This window comes from Saccostrea cucullata, unplaced genomic scaffold (assembly GCF_032062105.1).
Source record: "Saccostrea cucullata isolate Sc308-1 unplaced genomic scaffold, CSIRO_AGI_Scuc_v1 ctg80, whole genome shotgun sequence".
NCBI classification, from domain to species: domain Eukaryota; kingdom Metazoa; phylum Mollusca; class Bivalvia; order Ostreida; family Ostreidae; genus Saccostrea; species Saccostrea cuccullata.
The window spans coordinates 1-19,545 of record NW_026933907.1 but is presented as its reverse complement, the minus strand read 5'-3'; the positions used below and the strand labels follow the sequence as shown (position 1 = coordinate 19,545).

The 19,545-nt window shown below is 32.9% G+C and overlaps 2 long non-coding RNA genes across 2 annotated transcripts; both read right to left on the bottom strand.

The window, feature by feature from the left end:
- Positions 1–655: 655 nt before the first annotated feature.
- Positions 656–1,581, bottom strand: LOC134239602 (uncharacterized). The gene is made up of 2 exons (XR_009986252.1): positions 1,550–1,581; positions 656–1,461 (listed from the first exon to the last, which is right to left on the bottom strand). It is a non-coding gene; the product is annotated as an uncharacterized LOC134239602 (long non-coding RNA).
- Positions 1,582–15,499: 13,918 nt separating this feature from the next.
- Positions 15,500–16,128, bottom strand: LOC134239601 (uncharacterized). The gene is made up of 3 exons (XR_009986251.1): positions 16,105–16,128; positions 15,895–15,965; positions 15,500–15,541 (listed from the first exon to the last, which is right to left on the bottom strand). It is a non-coding gene; the product is annotated as an uncharacterized LOC134239601 (long non-coding RNA).
- Positions 16,129–19,545: the final 3,417 nt, after the last annotated feature.

Here is a 19,545-nt window from a genome sequence, read left to right as displayed (position 1 = left end):
ATAATAATAAAATTATTCTATGGGTTAAAAAATTATTAACGAAACAAGTGCATGTGCACCATAATTAGACATAATAATCATTTCTGAATTTCAGAAAAAACTAACCAACGATTTATATTTCAAACTATTATCCTATTTTCCATTTGAATCGTTTATGATATAATTGTGACCGGGTATCCGGTAAAGAGCAATGAGTCCTTTTAAATTTAGAATGTTGAAAGGATTTATTCATTTAATGGTACATGAAAACCCTGTGAATAAAATAGTCAAATTAATAACAAAATAAAATGAAATACTTATACCGTAAACTTTGAACAGCCAAGAATCATTTTACTTTACAATTCACTTGCTGCTGTTTTATAATTATCAATCTTTGCAGGGGCGGATCCAGGAATTGAAGTTGGGGGGGGGCGCATAAAGTAGGCCGGGGGTCTGGGGACCGCCTTGAGGCCCCCATTGGGTCCAGGGCGAAGCTCTGGTGGAAGCTCCTGGATTCTAGAGATTTCGTAGGGTCAAAATGAGGTCTACCGAGTAGACATTTTTACATTTTCAAGACTACAGTGTATAAACTATGATTTACGCTAACTTTGACAATTTTAGGGGGTGCGCCCCCCCCCCCTTAAATCCGCCACTGCTTTGATAAAATAGATAATGAATGATGTACAATTTAATCTCAAGAAAGTAAATGAAGCGAAACAAAAGTGCAAATAAAACAAACATAAAAGAAAATAGTATGTCCACAACATGAAACATGCAGAACAAACAATGACATCAGATACATGAAAACAAAACAAACAAATCTTACCTCGCATGAGTTGTAAAGGTTTAACTTTTACCATATATTATAGCGTACAGTCATTATGGCAATATAGGGCAGTATCCTGCATATAAAACGTAGGGTCTATTTACGATAGATTTTAAAATTTGTTCAGAAACACAAAAATTGACTTTCTCATATATTACTCTTGAAATCTCTAATAAATTATAAATACTTGAAACCTATTAAAATTATCTGAGTACAATTTATCAATTAACTCAGCGTGCACAAAATACAATTCAGCTGCAATAATGTAGCCCTCCCCCTTTATTTTTGGAGAGGGCTACAACTCCTTAGGATCTCCGTAATGGTGCAGCTTCGGGAGCGATTCACACCCGCACGGATTTCGGCTCAAACTGTCGGAAAACGGCTATTTTATTAACATGTCTAACACGGACTTACAAAATGTAGTTATCCAAAAGACATAAAATTAAATTGATCCAAAAATATATACAGAACAATCCATATATCGGTTATTTTTCGTGTATGTCAACATCACAACTTTTTATCGGCATGTTTACTGACCTTGACAAATTTTATTTTGGGACAGCCAATGAGATTAAGGATCTATATAGAGAGGATTTCTTTGGAATTACCATTTTTAAGCCTGCTTTATTGAGTTATTCTAAATTTCAAACGCAAGTCTCAGTGTACGTCACGCGTGAACTGTCAGAAAACATCAGATTAAAAAAAAAAAAAAAAAAAAATCGGAGAGGGCTACATTATTGCTACGGAAGCGTATTAGTGCCATGCAATATTTTTTTAAGTTGGTAATTCCAACTTTATTCTTTGCTTTTCCAACTTTAAAGTTGGTAATTCCAACTTTAATCTTGGCTTTTCCAACTTAATTTGATATCTCCCCCTTTTTATTTTAGTTTTTCCCTTTTATTTTAAACCATTATCAACTTTATTAATGTAAATGTAATACACTGGAATAGACTGGTTATCAATAAATTTTTGCAACCTTAATGAGGGGGGGGGGGGTTGCAGAAGAGAGGCTCTTAAAGAAGGGCGGACGGGTCCATAGGGAGTTATGATATGAAACTTGAATTATGCTTAATAAAGTTAATTTATACGAGTACATTGAAATAAATTGGTTAGCACTTTTTATCTGTGTCAGTTTATTTGTTCAGTGTCAAATTTTTATTAATTAAAATAAATGTACGTACAATGTAATGGCTACTGTAGGATCCTATTTTACGTTAATATTAATTTCTTAAGTTATATTAAATAATAAAATGCTTTTTTTGGTTGATAGTATGGGAATTAATGTCGCAGCTGTTGCAGGAAAAAAAAAATAGTTACATAACTCTCGTATCAAGACTTTCAGTCAACTCCGTACATGACAGGATTTCAACCTAATACATGTATATTTAAGAGATCGGACTTTTATTACGCATTAAAAAAAGAGACCGTATCAATTTTGTATATGGAACATAATATTTTCAGTTTGGGGCACTATCAACAACCAACTACCAATATTATATGTCTGCAACTTCTGTATTATTGGTGGGGTGGGGTGGGGGGTGGGGGGTCGGCAACCGCCAAAATTTATCTTTCCATTTTAATTACATGTATAAAACGTAACACAATTTAAGTTACAAAGTATCTCAGACAATATAATACACTCGTAAAGCCGAAAAAAGTTGGAAAAGCCAAGATTAAAGTTGGAATTTCCAACTTTAAAGTTGGAATTACCAACTTTAAAGTTGGAAATGCCTAGATAAAAGTTGGAATTTCCAACTTTAAAGTTGGAAAAGCCAAGATTACAGTTGGAATTACCAACTTTAAAGTTGGAAAAGCCAAGATTAAAGTTGGAATTTCCAACTTTACAGTTGGAATTACCAACTTTAACGTTGGAAAAGCCAAGATTAAACTTGGAATTTCCAACTTTACAGTTGGAATTACCAACTTTTAAAAAAAAATATTGCGTGGCACTAATACGCTTCCGTATATTGCAGCTAAATACAATTAGTACGCTAGCTCTCAAACTCCTAAGTAATGAAGTGTAACAATATTGTATATTCTTTAATTTCCTCGCTTTGGCTCTTTGTGACATCTTTTAATTAGGTTGAACTGTGCCTCTACCTTCATTTTTGCAACCTAGAAGTATTGAAGTAAAGACATCGAAATGATTTTTTGTGAATTTAAAACAAACTTCCATATACATGTACATTTAAAAACATAAATATACTCACATAGACAATTTATGATGCTTATAAGGAATGCCAAGCCAGTAATACAACCAATAATGATAAAAATTAATGTCTTGAAAAGAAAACGCACCAATATTACATTTTTATGTAGGCCTACTTTTAAAATGTTTTAATTTTAAACTGCAGACAGAATCTCTGACGTACAAAACAAAAATTAAATCTTGCAATTGAAGATTTAAAAAAAAAGAAAGATTATTAGGTTCATATTCCGTGTGAAAAAAAGGAGAAGAAAAAAATAACATTTATGCAGCTTTGAATTTCATCAGAGGTTTTTCTTATATACTGCTTTTCAATTTTGCAATACGTCATCTCTTTAGTTTTAATCAGGTGTAATTTAACATGCCACACGGTGCTATAAGGTTATCGAAATGATACCGGGGCATAACGAATACCAGACGTGCTTGGTAACGGAACGTACCAAAATCCTCCCTGCTCCAAAACCAAAGGGTTCTGCAGCATTTCAATAATTTTCTATGAGGTTAATATAATCAAATAATTCAGAAATACAAAAAATACGCAACCTTTTAATTATAAAAATTCACACTCATTGATGCTATATAGAATTAAAAGACTACCCCTATGAAATTTCAGTGAAATATACACCCTTACATTACACTTAGACATGACGTCACTGCGCAAACAGTTCCATCTTTACAGCAGATTCCGTCAGAACAACAGTAGGACCCGGATGGACAGTAAAGTGACACACTCCCATCTGCTCCACATGCTCCTTTAGCTGTAAAGGGAGTTTTAAAAAAACAGTTCCTTCTACCATGGAAATTTGTCAGCATCACTGCTACACAGAAGTTGATCTGATTTGAATAACAGTTTGTAAATGAGCATGTTATAAATTTTGTTTGAAATTGAGAACCGCAAGTGCTTGGTTCCAGAAATTAAATCAGTGTAATGCTCTTGTCTTGTATTTTGTAAAAATGTATTATTTCATTTTTTAATTCTTTATCACAGAAAAGTCAGTTTAATTTTAATCATCACTCTCCTGGTGCCGTCGTAACAAACAACCATTCGAGGGATTTAAGGATGCATACACCTGACGATGTGTAAATAATGTAAGAAAAACCTTAGTCAACACTTGACTTCATGTTAGGTCGTACAGGTCGTTAGGTTGCTTACAAGATCATTGTTTTGACCATAAAACTTGCAAAATGATATGATGATTTCAAACGAGACTTTTCATATCCTTGTTTCATTTATTTATTTTGTCGATAGCTTGTCTCGTTTTTGAATTGTTTATACGTAGAGAATGCTCTTGCATATCAAATCAACCGATAGACATAAACACCACTGAAATTTACAGGAGATAAGGGTTTACTGCGACAAAAAGAAGAAAGGTTGACGATTGAAAAGTTGAAGTCATCAGATTCATCATAAATCTTTATTGTTAACGTCCTTTTCTAGTAAAATATCCAAAAATGAAATATATGCTCCAGACTCTGTACGTGGAACATGTATTTTTCATTTCAAGCTCACTTAAGTATATGAAGTCACCATATGAATGAAGTTAACTGTTGTTAAAAGATAATGTGTCGTCAATTTATCAAAATGTCGAGTTAAAGGCCACAACAAGTGTTTTCATCCTCTTTGCGAAGAAATTTTAATAAATTCTGCTTCATATGAATAATAAAATAGATTATTTATAAAAGGGTAAAGAACATTTACGAGTTCCATTGAAGGAGTTTTTGTAATATTGCAATAGCAGTGTCTGTAGTGAAAAAAAAGTCTGGGTTTCAATTTATCGTGGAGAATGGTTGTATAAAGCGTTGAACAGTCACACTTTTTCATGTAATTGATTTTCTGAAGATTTTGTGATTTTCTAAAATTTTATTTGAATTTTTCAGTATCCACATCTGATTCACACCACTTTTCTAATATAATGTTGTGCAATACTCCTGAAGTTGTAAATATCTTAGTGAGGAATAATAGTAAAGACAGAAGCTTGGTAGAACATTTACTGCAGCCCACAATGTATCTTTATTTGTATGGAATTTTGTGGAGTTCCTCAGACCTGGAATCCAGTATAGATATGGTAAATCAAATTTTTATTTTTGAGAATATCTAATCTATATAAGTTTTGAAGAATTTCCTCCTTAGAAAGAAAGCTAGGTAGGTATAATTTCCACTTACAGAATAAAACCCTTGTTCCTCTAAAATACAGTTAAACAAAGACAATGTACTACCTGATTCTTCAGCAAGGACCAGAACGTACTGATCGTGTAATCTATCTACTAGTAAGTCTTGTTTCACTTCTGCATTGCCGAAGACCGAAGGATAGGTGATTTTCATATTTTGCCCCTCAGTCATATTCAACATCTATGTAATACTGTACATAAAATCCATTCTTACAAAGTGTCAAGGTCTTCTTTTTCATATTTGTCCCATCTTCTGATATAATCTTCTATAGAATTCATTTAACAGTTTGGAAGCAAGGTATACCTCCAAACGAAAGTTATTTTAAAAAAAAATCTTACCAGTTCTGAGGAGGAATGCATGGAGTAGAATAAATAGAATATACATCATTTTCCTCCCACTTTACAATATGCACTTCCGCGCGACAGAGTGAATTTTACACTTCTTGGCGACAAAGTATAAATAATTTAAATTATATTCACAGAATTCGTTTTAGCTGGGATTTATTTGAACGAGGTGATGATCTTTATTTCCATTTGAAAAAGACAACAAAAACATAAAAGCTAGGTATTGAGAGGACGGCTCTTTGTGCATGATACTAATGATTTCTAATGCATTTACTGCAATAGTTGGAAGCCTTTTAAAGTCTTTATTGAGGTGCACTTTACTTTTATACATAACCAAATCGAAAAAAGCACATAGAGATGTAAATTTCTAAAACTTACCTGTATTTAACTGCAATATATCGTAATATTGCATAATAATGTCAGTACTTGCAAGTATATAAAATGGAGGAAGTAAGAATAATCAGTTTAAAACGTTGACAGTTATTCACATTATAAGATTTTAACATGCATTCTCTGTAAGCACCAAAAAATCGAAACGACATGTCTCCGATTTTGATGAAATTTGCACCACAGGTGCACCTTGGTACAAAACCAGCAAATATGGTGTTAGAAGTTTCCCACGTGCACCCGGTTGCCATGGAGACGGATCCATTGAATTTGGCCATTTTCGGCCATTTTTGACCAAACAAAAGCATGAAAATTGAGGAAATATGAATGCATTTTTATCTTTATGTAGTGAACTCAAATATAAATCTTTGTATCATAAGAAAACATCAATTGTTAAAGAATACAGGGCATATAACCAGTTATTCCAGAATTGACCCCACTCTTAGAAAATGGTTCGGCAAAATAGCATAGTTTCTCAAAATGTGAAAAATGGAAAATTTGGCATTTTTTGAGAAATTTAAGGCTAAATAAAAAAAATTGTCTACGGAAATTTTTCAAATCATATGCGTGTCGTCAAACGTCAGTATTAGTAGTGTCCACTCATGAAAAAATTGGAGTGGGATCTCAATGCTATTTTTAGTAACATGTATCTAAAAATAGACATATTTCAGAAAAATCCAAAAAATGAAATTTGGGCAGTTTTAGATGCCATTGCTGGGTAATTATGAAATAGTTGTAAAAGTCAATGTGCTAATGTCAGAGACTGGACACCAATAACTACCATGCATATTATTTTCAGGGATTTCCGTTTTCTATTTATAGCTTCAAATGCCTAAATATAGACATGTCTCATAAAATGATGAAAAATGTCAATTTTTCCTCATTTTGAAGCTCCACTGAATCATAAATAATAAAAATATGGATCTCTCCAATATTTCATCAATAAGAACAAGGAATAGTATAATATCTCACAAATTATTGAGGACAGGCTCTCATCTCTATAAATAGTACAAATGTCTAAAAATAGACACATATGAAATTAACTGTTTAATGTTGATTTTCCACTAATTCTCAAATTACAGATGGGAAATTTACCAACTTACTGTCACTAACTGTAACTGATATTATGTGACTGACAAGAACAAAAGAACATTCAATGGAATGCAGCATGATAAGCAAAGGTTTCCATTTCTATTTATAGTAACACGTGTTTAAAAATAGAAATAATGCAAAATATCGGGAAAATGTCGTTTTTTGTACTTTTTTCTAAAATTTTGGATGAATAATTGCTGACTATCTGTTTTTAATTGCTATTGGCATATGGTTACCAACAAGTAAATGAAAGCCTTATATCGAAAACAGAATGAGAAGCAGGGGTTTCCATTTCTATTTATAGTAACACATGTTTGAAAATAGACGTACTGCAAAACATCAGAAAAATGTAGTTTTTTGTACTTTTTTCTCACATTTTGGATGAACAATTGCAGACAATATGTTTTTAACTGCTAATTGGCATATGGTGACCAACAAGTAAAAGAAAGCATATACGAAATACAGAATGAGAAGCAGAGGTTTCCAATTCTATTTATAGTAACACATGTTTTAAAAATAGACGTGATGCAAAATATCGGGAAAATGTCATTTTTTGTACTTTTTTCTAAATTTTTGGATGAATAATTGCTGACTATCTGTATTTAACTGCTATTGGCATATAGTGACCAACAAGTAAAAGAAAGCATTATATCAAATACAAAATGAGAAGCAGAGGTTTCCATTTCTATTTATAGTAACATGTGTTTAAAAAATAGACTTAATGTAAACTATCAGAGAAATGTCATTTTTTGTACTTTTTTCTAAATTTTGGATGAATAATTGCTGACTGTCTGTTTTCAACTGCTATTGGCATATGGTGACCAACAAGTAGAAGAAAGCCTTATATCAAATACAGAATGAGAAGCAGAGGTTTCCATTTCTATTTATAGTAACATGAGTTTAAGAATAGACATACTGTAAACTATCGGAAAAATGAGTTTTTTGTACTTTTTTCACATTTTGGATGAGCAATTGCAGACTATATGTTTTTACTGCTATTGGCATTCAGAGACCAACAAGTAAAAGAAAGCATATACGAAATACAGAATGTGAAGCAGAGTTTTCTATTTCTATTTATAGTAACACATGCTTAAAAATAGACATACTGTAAACTATCGGAAAAATGTAGTTTTTTGTACTTTTTTTCACATTTTGGATGAGCAATTGCAGACAATATGTTTTTACTGCTATTGGCATTCAGTGACCAGCAAGTAAAAGAAAGCATATATGAAATACAGAATGTGAAGCAGAGGTTTCTATTTCTATTTATAGTAACACATGTTTGAAAATAGACATGCTGCAAATTCTCGAGAAAATGTAGACTTTCGCACTTTTTTTCTAACATCAGGGATGGTCAAAGTGCAGACAAACGGCTTTTATTTGTTATTGACAGAATGTGACTAACGAGTATGAAAAAGCTTTAGCTTTGTATCACAAAAGTATGTTCTCCCTGCATTAAAACACTCAAATGACAGCGAATTTCTTTATAAATTAAGCATTATCGGTTATATTCAGGTCCACAGCCCAAGTCCGATTGAAATTCTTTTGTTAGGTGGATCCAGAAAATTTTCCCTAGGAGGCGGTGGCTCAAGAATTTAGAAAGAAAAAATGGTACTGAAAGAAGTTCAGTTTTGTTATGACCCTAGAGATTATTGCCATGAAAATCAAGTCTTTAAAAAGGAGATAAAACTCTAGGGTCATAACAAAATACTTTGTTACATTCATATGTTAGAAGGAAATTAAAAGTGAAGAGGGGGGCCCAAACATGAAATCCTATTTCATGTGAGGGGGATTGAACTTCTTTCAGTACCATTTTTTTAAACACTACCACTTACCCTTATTCGATTACACTGCAAAATGTCTGCTGAAAGGGGGGGGGATGGGGTAAATCTACTCCCAATTATTTATTACCTATGTGATGTCTATCTTTGACCCCCCCCCCCCCCCCCCCCCCCCCGTTCCAACACCTACATGTATGTTTATACGTAAAATAAATTTATAAAAACCAAAACAACAATTTTTTTTAAATGCTTTAGTTTAAGTCTAGAGAAATATATACATGCATGTATAAAGAGAGATATCGAAAGTAAGCCAACTCAAAAAACTTGGGCAAATTTCAGATTACTTTTGAACAATATGTGGTAAGGCATGCATGGATCAAAGGGGATCTGGATCCCTGGAATATTCAACTTCATTATATCCCCCCCAAACGAAGTTTTGGGATATATAAGAATCAGTTTGTCCGTCTGTCTAGCTGTCCATCTGCCCATCTGTCTGTGCAAAAGTGTCCGATCCATATCTTCCTTAATGAGGAACATTAGAATCTACTACTCCACACAAAGATTGTCCATGACCTAAGTGTGTGTCATGACCTTGACCCAAGGTCATTTGGGGAACTTCAAGGTCACTGGAAGAAAAATTTTATAATTCGTGTCCGGTCCAGATCTTTCTTATTGATAAACTTGGTAGGTTCCTATTTCACATAAAGATTGCCCATGACCTAAGATTGTGTCATGTCCTTGACCTAAGGTTATTTAGGGAAGTTCAAGGTCACTTGAAGAAAAATTTCATTATTCGTGTCCAGTCCAAATCTTTCTTATGGATAAACTTGGTAGGTTCTCATTTTACACAAAGACTGCCCATGACTTAAGGGTGTGTCATGACCTTGAACCAAGGTCATTTTGGGAAGTTCAAGGTCACTGAAGAAAAATTTCATAATCGTGTTCGGTCCATATCTTACTTATGGATGAACTTGGTAGGTTCTCATTTCACACACAGACTGCTCATGACCTAAGAGTGTGTCATAACCTTGACGCAAGGTCATTTGGGGAAGTTCAAGGTCACTTGAAAAAAAAATATTATTTGTGTCTGGTCCATATCTTTTTTATGGCTAAACCTGAATCTACTACTTCACACAAACATTGCTTATTACCTGATTTTCTGTCATGACTTTGATCCAAGGCCATTAATGCAAGGTCAAGGTCACTGACAGGAAAAGTTCATAATTCGTGTCTGGTCCGTATATTTAGTCTGGGTTTTTTTATTAGGATGCGCCTTCGTTTCATTTATGAAAATATTATGAGCAATTACATTTGCATTAAAAATGTTTTAGCATTTCTCTCTTCTCTTAGAATAAGATCCATTAAATATTCATGATTTAGCACCTCTGAAAAACTCTGAAAATTTAGTCCCGTTTGGACAGATCTAGTTTAAACTGACATAGTGATTTGAGACACCGGCTCCTAGGGAAAATTTTCTGGATCCACCTAACAAAAGAATTTCAATCGGGCTGGGGCTGTCGACCTGAGTATAAACAATAATGCTTAATTTATGAAGAAAATCGCTGTCATTTGATTGTTTTAATGCAGGGAGAACATACTTTTGTGATATATGTATTGGAATGAGGTGGACGCGCTGGCGCGCCGAATACAATTAGCCATGTCAGTTACAGCTAATGAAAGTTTAACTGCAAATTTCATATCCCTAATTTGAGAAAAACGAATGATTCTTTATTTTCCTGATTTTTTATAAATATGTGTTACTATAGGCAGAAATGTAAAAATATGCTTAAACATTATTCTTATACACTTTAGCTAAAGCTTTTTCACACTCGTTAGTCACATTCTGTCAATAACAAATAAAAGCCGTTTGTCTGCACTTTGACCATCCCTGATGTTAGAAAGAAAGTGCGAAAGTCTACATTTTCTCGAGAACTTGCAGCATGTCTATTTTCAAACATGTATTACTATAAATAGAAACCGCTGTTTCACATTCTGTATTTCATATATGCTTTCTTTTACTTGTTGGTCACTGAATGCCAATAGCAGTAAAAACATATTGTCTGCAATTGCTCATCCAAAATGTGAAAAAAAGTACAAAAAACTACATTTTTCCGATAGTTTACAGTATTTCTATTTTTAAACTCATGTTACTATAAATAGAAATAGAAACCTCTGCTTCACATTCTGTATTTCATATATGCTTTCTTTTACTTGTTGGTCACTGAATGCCAATAGCAGTAAAAACATATTGTCTGCAATTGCTCATCCAAAATGTGAAAAAAAGTACAAAAAACTACATTTTTCCGATAGTTTACAGTATTTCTATTTTTAAACTCATGTTACTATAAATAGAAATAGAAACCTCTGCTTCACATTCTGTATTTCATATATGCTTTCTTTTACTTGTTGGTCACTGAATGCCAATAGCAGTAAAAACATATTGTCTGCAATTGCTCATCCAAAATGTGAAAAAAAGTACAAAAAACTACATTTTTCCGATAGTTTACAGTATGTCTATTTTTAAACTCATGTTACTATAAATAGAAATGGAAACCTCTGCTTCTCATTCTGTATTTGATATAAGGCTTTCTTTTACTTGTTGGTCACCATATGCCAATAGCAGTTAAAAACAGACAGTCAGCAATTATTCATCCAAAATTTTAGAAAAAAGTACAAAAAATGACATTTCTCTGATAGTTTACAGTAAGTCTATTTTTTAAACACATGTTACTATAAATAGAAATGGAAACCTCTGCTTCTCATTTTGTATTTGATATAATGCTTTCTTTAACTTGTTGGTCACTATATGCCAATAGCAGTTAAATACAGATAGTCAGCAATTATTCATCCAAAAATTTAGAAAAAAGTACAAAAAGTGACATTTTTGCGATATTTTGCATCACGTCTATTTTTAAAACATGTGTTACTATAAATAAAAATGAAAACCTCTGCTTCTCATTCTGTATTTCGTTTATGCTTTCTTTTACTTGTTGGTCACCATAAGCCAATTAGCAGTTAAAAACATATAGTCTGCAATTGTTCATCCAAAATGTGAGAAAAAAGTACAAAAAACTACATTTTTCTGATATTTTGCAGTACGTCTATTTTCAAACATGTGTTACTATAAATAGAAATGGAAACCCCTGCTTCTCATTCTGTTTTCGATATAAGGCTTTCATTTACTTGTTGGTAACCATATGCCAATAGCAATTAAAAACAGATAGTCAGCAATTATTCATTCAAAATTTTAGAAAAAAGTACAAAAAACGACATTTTCACTATATTTTGCATTACGTCTATTTTTTAACACGTGTTACTATAAATAGAAATAGAAACCTTTGCTTATCATGCTGCATTCCATTGAATGTTCTTTTGTTCTTGTCAGTCACATAATATCAGTTACAGTTAGTGACAGTAAGTTGGTAAATTTCCCATCTGTAATTTGAGAATTAGTGGAAAATCAACATTAAACAGTTAATTTCATATGTGTCTATTTTTAGACATTTGTACTATTTATAGAGATGAGAGCCTGTCCTCAATAATTTGTGAGATATTATACTATTCCTTGTTCTTATTGATGAAATATTGGAGAGATCCATATTTTTATTATTTATGATTCAGTGGAGCTTCAAAATGAGGAAAAATTGACATTTTTCATCATTTTATGAGACATGTCTATATTTAGGCATTTGAAGCTATAAATAGAAAACGGAAATCCCTGAAAATGATATGCATGGTAGTTATTGGTGTCCAGTCTCTGACATTAGCACATTGACTTTTACAGTATATTTCATAATTACCCAGCAATGGCATCTAAAACTCTGCCCAAATTTCATTTTTTGGATTTTTCTGAAATATGTCTATTTTTAGATACATGTTACTAAAAATAGCATTGAGATCCCACTCCAATTTTTTCATGAGTGGACACTACTAATACTGACGTTTGACGATACGCATATGATTTGAAAAAATTCCGTAGACAATTTTTTTTATTTCACCTTAAATTTCTCAAAAAATGCCAAATTTTCCATTTTTCACATTTTGAGAAACTATGCTATTTTGCCGAACCGTTTTCTAAGAGTGGGGTCAATTCTGGAATAACTGGTTATATGCCCTGTATTCTTTAACAATTGATGTTTTCTTATGATACAAAGATTTATATTTGAGTTCACTACATAAAGATAAAAATGCATTCATATTTCCTCAATTTTCATGCTTTTGTTTGGTCAAAAATGGCCGAAAATGGCCAAATTCAATGGATCCGTCTCCATGGCAACCGGGTGCACGTGGGAAACTTCTAACACCATATTCGCTGGTTTTGTACCAAGGTGCACCTGTGGTGCAAATTTCATCAAAATCGGAGATATGTCGTTTCCAAGCCCTATAGTAAATTTTTTGGTGCTTACAGAGAATGCATGTTAAAAATAATGTTTTTTCATCGACAAAATAATAATTAACTCGAGATTTGACTTGTTAATACATTTTCACACGATTTCAACTCAATTTACCATGTCTCTATGCATGAAATTAATGCTTACTAAAATATATGTAATGCTAATTAATATAAGGTGTTGGTAAAAAACAAAATGTCACTTTAATGAAAAACAACAACGCAAAACAGTAATCTAGCGTTAACATTTGGCCATATAACATAAACGCACATTGTATTATTTATTTAGTTGCTTTGGATTTTTTTTTAAATCGCGGCGAATTGATCATGAATTATAATAACGACATTTGAAATTTTTATGACACGCACCTCAATACGAAAAAGGCAGTATTTTAACCCTTTGGACAAGGTCATATCCATCGTTAACTTGTATCCAGTGAATGGTGATCTTTCATTTAGATCATATAAGAAACCCAGCAGGTTATTTTCTGTTATCTTCTTTCGCCCATCGCTACCCGTACCGTTTAACAATTTCACTTCTCCTCTTGAACTACTTCACCTATTTCAACCAATGTTTGCAATAGGCATCAGTGGGTGAAAGTAACATAATCTGCAAAAATGTTCCCTATCCCCTTTGGGTCTGAGGGAGGGACTACCATTGAAATCTAATAATGGAAACTTTGAATATCCTTTTCTTTATACTCCTGTATATTAAGCAGACAAACTCTTGGCACGGTTGCTAGAAACATAGAGCCCTCTTTCAAAAATGTGAAATTCATGATCCCTTGGTAAGGCGGTTTATTGTTAGGGCAGAACTCTATTGGTTATATGGAAAAAATGTATTACATCTTTCCAAATCCCCTTCTCTGCTACTGGGAATCAAGCAAACAAAGTTCATGCTTTTGATAAGCGAGGTTGCCTTTTCCAAAGTTGTGAAATGTATGGCCCCAACAACATGGGTTCTGGTGTTAGGACAGGTTTCTGTCAATTGTATAGTGATAAAATTGTATAATGATAAAATATTTTTTAAAGTCTCATCTCAGCTCTTTGGTATTCAGTAAACAATCTAAGTGCATCGTTATGATAAGCAAGATGCTTCTTTTAAAATTAAAAAAAGTCATGACACCTAGGTCAGGAGATCTGATGCATTGGCGTCGGAAGCAAATTGAAATTGGGGGCTAAGTGAAAGAGAAAAAATTAAAACCTACAAAAAACTTGACAAGCAAAAAAAGGGGGACAGTACTCATTGTCCAAACACGAAAATACTATTTCGTGAACGGGGGGGGGGGGGGGGGGGGGGGGGGGGGGCTAGGATCGAACTAAAATCGAAGTCAGTACCAAATTTTTTTCCACACTACAGCTTACCCTTTTTTGACCTAAACTGCAACGTGTCTGTTGAAAGGGGGTTTAAGGGGGGGGGGGGGAAACCAGCGCCCAATACGCCCAAATGGTCAATGTCTATATGATGTCTATCTTTGTAAAAATAGGGGGCTAAGCCCTCGGCAGTTGCAGCAATCGCTCTAACGATGTCATTTCACATACAAAATTAAATTTAGGAATCGCAGTTGGAAACGTTGGATAACAACATAAATTTTGCCATGTTTCCGACTGTCATTGAGGGGCCTCCTTAGTAAGAATGCATTATTATTATTTTAAAAACAGATCCTGAACATTTAGAAGGCAAAAGATGTAAAAATTATAATAAACACTAGATTTTTACGAGACGTGGGACCACTGGGTCAAGGGCTATTTTGCTGAGCAAGTCTTTATTGATCTTGTAATGAAATTAGTACTCTACATTGTGAATTTATTCCCTTATTCGTTTTTAAATCTTCACTTATAATACTTAGTAAATGTAAATACTGTAAATGATAAATGAATTTGAATTAAAGAATTATTTAACATTTTTTAATGTACAGTACAAAAATATAGCTTTTGATGGTCATGTATGCTGTTGTCAATAAAGCTGATTCTGACAAACGGAGAGGGCATTAGTACTGACAAGTACAGGCAAGTAAATAAACATTATATATGTGTATATTTGTAGAATTATAGTATATACACTGTACATAATTTTTTATCATCACAATATACAAACAATAGTGAAAAAATTTGATCACACAATTTAAAAAATAAAAATTCAAGGCGTCGTTCTTGTCAGACGAAGAGGGATTAAAAACATGAAAAAACTGTTCAGTGTGGAGACTGTTCATGGAGCATGTTTAACTTGGCTTCTGTTAATATTTAGGAGGTGGAGGTGGATATTGGCCGGGATATTGACCTGACGAGGTGTATTGACCAGAGGAAGTGTAGGCAGACGGTTTGTGGATTACCTGGACTGATCACAACCCCTGGATGAGCCTTTTCTACAAAACAAAAAATCAAAAGTAGGATTATTAATAAAAGATACGAATTTAGGGAAGAGTTAAAAGCATTATAATACAGAGATTCGGAACACCAAGCAAGAGCTCTTAATTGAAAACTAACCAAAGTCAATGTTACTTCAATTAGGCAAAAAGAAAGAAATTGGCTGTTGTGATACTAGTATTTTAAATCTTTGAATCGGCTGCTGTTGTGAACATAAAATACATGGTGAAAACAAAATGACCGACAAAATATTTCAGTTTTAACAACTTTAGTTTTCATCAGATCTTTTTTAATTTACACACTTATATGGATATCATGGATATAGAAACTTGATTATTTTAAATCTACTCACTCTTCTTGATGATAATAACGACGACCACTACGATGATAACTACCACTATGATACACGGTATAACAATGGCGCTAAATAAAATAAAACGTTTTTCAAAGTTAGAGAAGATGCCTATATATATATGAATTTGAAAGCATAAAATCATTTTTAAAAAATAAAATTAGAAAGAAATGATACAAAAATATGTATAATTCTGATTTTTCTCCTTACGCAATACTGATGCAAACTGTTTCACCACAAATGGAGCCGACTGCACAACATGTGGATTCTATCTTGCTGCAGCAGTGGTGCCCATTCGGACAATACAACTGGACACCTAAAAGTTTGCCGCACGCTTCTCCGGCTGCATCTAAATGTCATGAAACCCAAACATAAGGACAAAAACAACACTGAGATTAAGAGAAACTTTTGCATATTTTGCATATTGCAAATCACTAATAAGCCTGGGCATTGTCGGACAAATTACAGTAAAATTATGACACGAATTGACAGACCTGGAAGAGAAGTACTCATCTGCAGAATGCGTATTGTTGGCTAATAACTAATTCATATATAGTAATTAAAATTTATCCCAGAAATTTTTTAAACAAAATTGAGTATTTTGATTAAATGTGAGTCGCTATTTGATCATATTCCTTACGTTTCATTAATACCTTTGCAAATTTATGTTTTATGATAGCATAGATGGAATTCTTGTATTTGTTTCTTTTTTCTATTTTTTGTCAAAAACTGACAATGCATAAATGATATTGGTTACAATAATGTTAAAAGTTCCAAAAAAGATGCAGTTTGAATTTAAAGGAGATATTATTAGGGGGAAAAACCACATGACGTTATATGTTATACGTCCCGCTGTAGAATTTTTCAATTATATAGAGACGCCCTATACCGGTGAAGGGATTCAAATGTAGACATATTCTGACACCCAGGACCATTGCGATAGGAAGTGTTTGATCGTGACAACGCTTACAATGACAGGAAACAAGGGGTTTTTAAGGTCTCTTTAAAGAATCCTGTTTGTTCATTTATATTCTACCCCGTCCCTATGCAAGGTGCCCGACCTTCACGTTTTGTCTTAAATGCAATGATGAACTTACAGAAATACAAAAATTGATTTCATTGAAAGATATCTATTGCTTGTAATTTAATACGGAATTCCATTGTTGTTTGATTGTGTTTGAATACGCAATTGCTTACGTGTATAATTAACAATTGCGGTGTTATTCATTTAAATAGCTGGTTACATGGAGCACTGTTAATTGATTAACTATACAAGTTTAACTTTAAAATCTATATGATATTTTGTTTTTTAGATTGACTTCTTTGATAGCTTTCAGCGTTCAAAGAATTTTGGTCCCTTGTTATTTGTGTCTTATTAGTTGGAATGCATTTATTTTTGGCATACTGTAACTGTTTTGTTATCCCCTCTCAACGGAGTTAAAGGGGGTATCGTTTCGCAATCATGTTTTGTGTGTTTGTTCGTGGATCATGTCCTGTGCGAAACGAAATGACTTAATGTGCTTCGGGATGGCGGTCGAATGCTTCCTTAATTGATTTATAGATATGGTATTTGCAAGGGGATGCACCGATTTGTTTGTATTATTTTGTCTGTCCATTCAAATGAGATATATAATTTATTGAATTGATAAAAGTTATGAAAAAGATAAAGACTTTTCAAAACAGATTAAACTTCAAGATAAATGTGATGGATTCATATATTATAATACAATTCAAAAATCCTGTCACAATTAATACATAGATGACAAAAATGATGAAAACACTACCTCTTTGGCAGTAACATTTGTCGCCAACATTAAGAGTCAAACGTCTTGGTCGAAATTATGTGATCAAAAATGATACAGCTTTTTACAAAGTGTTCCCATGATAGTGTATGTGTAAAATATGAAATCACTCTCCTCTCTCCTTGAAAAGTTAGCATCATTTTTTAATTTTTTAAATTTAAGACAAATTTAAAGGTCACAGCAGTCGGGTCATGTCATTGACAAATATCACAACACATTCTGCACTTCTCATGTCATAGGTACAGTAAAACACAAATATGAGCTCATTATTATTCCCCCCTTATTCCTAAGTATCACCAATGTTAAAATTTTTGAAAAAAAAGTATCTTAAATTTTAAGGGCATGGTCTCATAAATTAATGTTTATTTTGAAACCTCTTTCATATCTAACATACATATTAAATACTAAGGTCCGGTCTTTTTTTTTTTTTTTTCGTTAAAAGGTTTGACCATGCAAGGCTGAAGTTTTTGTGACGCAAAAACTGAGAAAACGGCTGAGATTTATTGTTCAATTAGTTTTGCAAAACAGGGGACAAAAAAGAAATTTGAAAGGAAGACCATAAACTCAGAAGAGACTTGAGTCAAATATATTTTAAAATAATTTTCATAGCAAAGCAAAATTTATAGCATATGTTTAAATTGAAATACATTTGTACTATACAAATCTGCAGTTTTTTTAAACGTACATATTATAAATGACTGGCTCTTCAAAATCAATATTTTGACTTAAGTCTGTTCTCAGTTTATGGTGTCCAGGCCTGGTGCCTAGGAAGAGTAAACATCCCCTGTTGTCAATCACACCCGCCGTCAGAACTACCAGTTTATCACATCTGACATAATAACATACACTTAGTTTTGTATACGGTTTTTTTTTTCGTATAATGAAGATGAATTTTCATTATTCATTTTGGATAAGTAACAGGAATTTCAAGTTTGTACGAGGGCCGTTCAAAAATTACGCGGACTTGTTGCACAGAAAAAATATCTGGCGACATAATCGGGCAAAATTTCACACATAATATAAAAGAATCTTTATTTATATGGTCTTCAAAATTTCGTATCAAAATGTTGTAAATTGGTATCAATTTTGAGTGATTTTTCAGGACATATCATTGAGTCACGGAGCAGCAAAATCTTCGACGTCGCAGACATTATGAAAAAATATGTGATTATGCTTTCATTTTCACAACATTTTCCCAAGAGTACCTGTACAGTTTGAGCTACCTCATCTGTATAACATCCAAACACCATTTCTTGTCAAGCTTAAAATCTATTAAACAAGTCAAGAATATTCTTTTTTTGTTTTAAAACCAAAAAAATGCAGGTATTTATGAGATATAGTGTGGTATTGGTGACTCTCAATCACGTTCTTTACAGTCCGAATAAATTTTTCGTCGATAATCTTCTTCCCGTCCTCCCGTATAGCCTTTTTACAGAGGTCTAACGGTCTAAAATTTCAATTTGCTATTTGTGGACGAATGTCACAAATACCCTAGTTTACTACATGTTTTATTGTGCATATTTTGGACCTATGTTGGCGATATCTCGAGCATTACACATAATTTAACAAAAGTGTGGTGCGCCGTCAATTCGGGAAACGTCATTTTCACGGTCGTTTTCACGGTAATCACATCATAGAAAAATCACTATATTTCTGCTAGTACTTCAAATATCACGTCAGAAATCTAAATACATAATAATAGGGCAATTTAAAGATACTTTTGAGAAAATTGTCGAAAAATATCGCGAATTAAAGAAAACTAATGCGTTTAATTTTGGATTCCGCATGATTTTGCTTCAATTTTTGTGTCGTGCTCCGTACCTCTCCATCAGCGATATCAATACACCGA